This window comes from Giraffa tippelskirchi, chromosome 3 (genome assembly GCF_054371585.1).
Source record: "Giraffa tippelskirchi isolate mGirTip1 chromosome 3, T2T-mGirTip1v1.2.pri, whole genome shotgun sequence".
NCBI lineage: Eukaryota > Metazoa > Chordata > Mammalia > Artiodactyla > Giraffidae > Giraffa > Giraffa tippelskirchi.
This window is the reverse complement of record NC_137277.1, coordinates 66,005,478-66,011,127: the sequence shown is the minus strand read 5'-3', so window position 1 is coordinate 66,011,127 and position 5,650 is coordinate 66,005,478. Positions and strand designations below refer to the sequence as shown.

General features: G+C 43.7%; 1 non-coding gene across 1 annotated transcript; it reads left to right on the top strand.

Annotated features, from left to right (window-relative positions):
- Positions 1-1,350: 1,350 nt before the first annotated feature.
- On the top strand, positions 1,351-1,477 carry LOC145544001 (small nucleolar RNA SNORA19). Its single transcript, XR_014081227.1, has one exon. It is a non-coding gene; the product is annotated as a small nucleolar RNA SNORA19 (small nucleolar RNA).
- Positions 1,478-5,650: the final 4,173 nt, after the last annotated feature.

Below are 5,650 nucleotides of genomic sequence, written 5' to 3'. Positions count from 1 at the left end.
GTCAGAGTCAACAGCGCTTTTGTGAAAGAGGTTGATTAGACCTGCCCATGGCCAGCCAGCCCCATTCTGGCTGCATTTTTATCAAATCTCTCTTTATACTCAATATGTTTCCAGGTTCTCTGCTTTTCAAGCCTGCAGTAATTTATCTGTGCACAGAAAGGGTACAAAATGTGAAGTAACTAAATTAGAAATACTCAATTATTGGGAAGCTAACAGAGGAAACCACTGTAGTTGACCACTGCATCAATAACACACTTCTCTCACATGACTCACCTTCACATCCTGCTAAGTACTGATTCTGTTTGTAACCACAACAGGCAGAACAGGATATTTCAGAATCCATGTTCTCTATTCTGTATCCTGAATTTGCAGGTCTGAGCATCTTTTTCATTCTTCTCATTCAATATGAGATCTTCCTCCAATTTGCTTCAAGTCTGAATGCATTGTTTTATAGGAAGGAGTAGTCACTAAAAACATTGATAGCATAACAAAAGACAGTCATTAACAGACATTATTTTAGAAATACAAAATTAAGTGGTGGAATATAGAATTTCCTTGAAAATTCCCAAAATGTCATTTTGAAGTTTTTCTTTGAAATATTTCTTGTCCAAGTCTATGTAGTATGAATGAACTGATGAAAGAATAATTACCCTAAGAATAGCACTGTGCCATCCAGAGACTGGCATTCTGGAAGCTCTGTAGATGAGAACATGCTGCTGCTGCTAAGTTGCTTCAGTCATGCCCTACTCTGTGCGACCCCTTAGACAGCAGCCCACCAGGCTCTTTTGTCCATGGGATTCTCTAGGAAAGAATGCTGGAGTGGGTTGCCATTTCCTTCTCCAATGCATGCATGGATGCTAAGTCGCTTCAGTCGTGTCCAACTCTGTGCGACCCTATGGACAGCAGCCCAACAGGCCCCACATAGACTCACACTAATTGTAAGTGAAAAGATGCTGACCAATAGCATAAGAAAGAGGGGCCCAGTCCAGTGAGCAGAGCGGGAACTCCAGAGCACATCACAGTAGAACATTGTCTCAGCTTTGTCATTCAGTCACCATATGCTCCAAGCTGCTTAATTGATTTGTGCATTAAGAAATTCATTTGTAAAAGGGATTTACCTTCTTCTGAGGGGGTGTTGTGAGGCTTGAAAAAATTGATACATGGTATGTATATGTCTGACACATATACTTGTTAGATTATCCAGGGCAGCTGTGCTTGAAGAAAGCCTCACAACCGGCAGCAGGATGTGATGGTCTATAATGGTGGCCCATAAAAATAAAGGTCAAATTGTATTTTTGCTATTTATTAAATTGGTATATTTTAAAGGCATTCACTTAAATAATCTTTGTCATGCACATTTCAGTGACCAGCTTTCTCTTGCATATATAAACAGTGTTACTACTTATGTGCTATACAAATAGTTGAAGGTTAATTAGCAGTATAACTAAATAGTAATGCTGCCAGTCTTCACACACATTTTTAAAAATCTTCCTCTCTGTGAGAATGTGGGGTTACCACAGAGAGTGCAGTTTGGCTCTTGCACCATTAATCAGATCAGGGATAACTGGTGAGGAGTATAAGGAACCTTTGCAGACCTTGCAAGAAAGTACCCATGACCCAGGGACACTCAGGTGCAACACCAAGAGAGAGGCTAGAGTCAGAGGGTCCTGGAGGACATGAAGGGCAAGAATCTTGGGGAGCAAGAAAAGTTCAGAGGCTGCAGCCTGAACCCTGAACCTGGCCTGCTACTCCAAAGAAAAGGAGACCTTAAGACTAAGATCAGTTCATTCCTTGTTTTTTCCAAACCTGAAGAATCCAGCTGGGGCCAAGCAGTGTGATGGTGGTCTAGTCTGACTTGCGCTGGTCTCTGTGGCTAAAGAATTGAGATGGGGGTCAACCATGTAGAAAACAGCTTCGAACCCATGCCATTTCCCTTGCACTAACAGGAAGCCTTTAGAGGGGCCTTTCCAGGTGTGGATCTCAGTTGCTCTCACCTGTGTTATTAAAGAAACAGTCTTGAAAAGAGTGAAGTGACCTTTTATTGACCCTGAATCCCACCTGCTATGGTTTCATGCCAAACAGAGAGTGCAGTCAGGCTTTATCTGCAAAGGATTAACCTATCTGGGTCTGTGGTTGTTAGTCTTTTACTTTAGGTATTGAGCAAAATCCATCATCCATCATTCTTTCCTTTTCCCACCTGAGCATCTTCTCTCTTCCAGTCATTCTGTTGGTTATAGAGATCACAGAGATGTACTTCATCCTAGAATAGGAGGTGGCTGACAGTGTTACACACAAAGAGTAGACCATAGAAGGAAAATGACAATGCCAGCAGCTAGTCCCTGTTTCCACTAGAAAGTAAGCTCCCACCCGCAGAGGTGTCCAGCCCCTGCACACCTCCACCACCAGCACTGTCTGTTTGTCAGGCTCTGGTAGCAGCTCTTCCCCTTTCCCCTCCCCCACTCCTCCACTCCCTCCCTCTGCCCTCTCTACCATCTACTCTACTCTCTCCCCTTACTTTTCTTTTTTGTGTCTTCTCTTATCCTTTTATATTGTCCTCTCTTTTCTGCCCTTTGTTTCTTTCTGCTTTTCAGATTTTTGGTAGACCACTTGCACTCGAATCTTCCACTGTCATGGAGCATTTTAAAAGAACTTCTATTAAAGAAATGTTGCTCATTTTTAAAATCAAAAAAAAAGAAAGAAAGAAATGTTCTTTTTAATTTGACTTGTTTATTTGGCTGCATGTTGTGGCATGTTGGATCTTAGCTCCCCAACAAGGAATCAAATTTGTGCCCTCTGCAGTGGAAGCACGTGGAGTCTTGACCACTGGACCACCAGAGAAGTCCAAAAGATGTGTCTCCTTGAACTTAGGGGACAGATGGGGAGGTCAAGTCTTCTTTCCCTATTCCTCCTGTCTTCTCTGTCTATCCCTCCAACCCCCTTCCCCTGTTCTGTGTCTTTTTCCTTGGAACAAGGCTGGCCATTGTGCCTTCAGTTTACTTCCTCCCACCTGCAACACTATGGAACAATCAGTCATCTCTTGGGATTAGGGTCCACCAGAGAGCAGGCTTGGATACAGGGAGCAAGAAACCCCACACAAGTCTAAGTCACATGATCCAACCAGTCCTGGATAAGACCCCACACAAGGCATTTGAAACCAGATGCTAATTTGCCCATCACTGTTCCTCCTTGGGTTTTTGTGTCTTGAGGACATCTCTCTATTGGGAGTTACAGGAAAAGGGGCAAGAAAGCCTGAATCATGCTGGGAAAATATCTTGTACTTCAGATATTCACCCTGATTTCCTAAAAGCATCAAAGGTGTCAAGGGGCATCACAGACATCTGGGAAGGGAGAGTACATGGTACTCTAGAGGTTGCTTCTCTTTGCATCTACTGAGAATAAAGCAAGTAAGAAGGGGTGTGCTTGCAGGGAGGCCTTGGACTTAGTCCCTAGGGCACTGGTTTAAGATCAGAGATAGGTGAATGTTGCCTCTGACTAGAGGCAATTGACTAAGGGGAGAAAAGATCTGTTATTGAACCTCATTAACCACAGGAGTGGGACAAGCCCATTGTTTTTCTGATTCCTGATTCCCTCATCTACAAAACTGGAGATGACCAGACAATGTGTAACTTTTTTTCCCTAACAGTTTGTGGAACTCTATATCAAAGTCTTTCTTCAATTGCAAAATAGAAATAGATGGACTACAGAGAACATTAGAAAGAGTACTCAGAGGGTTGTAGGAAGTCAGTGAACAGAAAATGTGACATTTGGAATGACTTGTGTAACAGGTTACTGGCAGAGTTAATGAGATGGGAAGCAACTTGCCCTCAGGAAGTAAAGAGTAAACAAAGGGAAGAGTAGAGTAAGCTATCCAATTGGGCTCACTGTATGAAAGTCTAAAATCTATGGGTAAAGAAAATTTGGAGAAACTATTTTATAACTAGGAAATTTCCAAGTATTAGTTGTCATTTATAAACATAGGTGACATATAAGCTTGGCCTGGAAAACTCCAAGAGTGGAGAAGACTGAGATGATCTAGACCTTGAACAGGGACCCCATCCCGGAGAGGGGTTGTGGTAGGGTCAGAGCCCACTGCAGGTGCTTAGAGGGTGTCTGATCATCTGCAGAAACCTGTGGGGACAGCAGAGAGGGGCAGTACTGAAGGGTCCGTAGCAGAGCCACTGAGATCTTCCTCACCCTCTCCTTCAACAGAATCCACATCCATGTCATCATAATACTCTTCAAGGGAAGCCATGTTCTCACGGGGCTCAGAAAACTCTCCTTCATCATGCTCTCAACCATGCACCAGCAAAAAAAGGCACTGATGAGATCAGTGTAAAGACTCTAAGAGTTTCAAGAAGGCAGCTCTCCAGAAAGGGTTTCATCAACCAGGCAGGATTCTCTGATCTGTGGATAGGGAGGACTCTGCTCCAAATCAGGGTACCAATGAGAGAGAAACAGAACTGCTTGTTCTTAAAGAACAGGCAGTGAGGCAAGGTTATGGTGTCAGGATAAGGACCCAAGGCCATTCTGGGTACAGGGAAAAGAGAAAGGAGCCAGCATCTGTTGATGGGTATTATATTGCACTCAACCTTTTCTCATGAAATCCTCACACAAGCCGGAGATGTACTGATGAACAACTTATTTTTCAGTCGAAGTAATGGGGCTCAGAGTTAACAAGCCTGAGATTGTCGTGAGGACTTGAAGTCAGATTTATACTGTGTCTGGGCTCCCAAGTCTGTGTTCCTGAGCCACTCCTGGAGTCCCTTGTGCCTAAGTCCATGTTGCCTCTGGGGCCTGATAAGAGCAGAGCTTTCTTGAACGGTGGGAGTTAGAAGGTTTGTTACCTGCCATCATGGGAGAGACAACCAGCACACAGGCAAATAGCTTCAGTCAGTAGAAGCCAGTCTAGAATTACACCTCAGAGGCACAGTATGCGTTGCAGCTCCTGAATGCTGCTGCAGGTCTGCTGGCTCACTCACTGCCATGAAGATGCAGCCAGTTCCCCAGTCCCTGATGACTCTCCTCCTGAGGCTGCTCCCATTCCAGTAGCCACAACTGGGCTGACAGCTCCACCAGCTCCTTTGAAGCCTTCTCATTCAACTCCTTGGACACGGCCCAGATTCATGTGTAACTCCATAAATAATGGCACCAGATTTTCTATAGGACACCATCATCATCAAAAGTGGCTTTCAGGTTATTTCCATGGGATCAAACTGCTTTTTTCAGGTTTCCATTTGTCTTTGCTTTCTTCTACTGAATACCCACCTTCCCTTCCCTACTGCCTGCTGAAGCCCTGCTGACCACAGATAAAACATCAGATGCAGAATAAATAGCCACACATAAGCTGCTAACTTGCTTTCACAAAGACATAGAATCAAGTCCTTGTAATCAATCCCTTACTCCCGATTACTGCTAGTGGTTCTGCTCCTTACATTGAACTCTGACTGACATTGTCATCATGCACCCCTGCAGAGAATCAGATGGGCACCAATAATGAAAGTCATTCATAGTTACTATAAATATTTTAAAATATAAATTGCAAATAAAGACCTAATCTGATGTATAGCATATAGTAGGTCCTCAATGATGGTAGCTATCACTGTGTCATTAGGGAACTGGACTATTTCCCTAGTGCCAGGAGCTTTTTCCA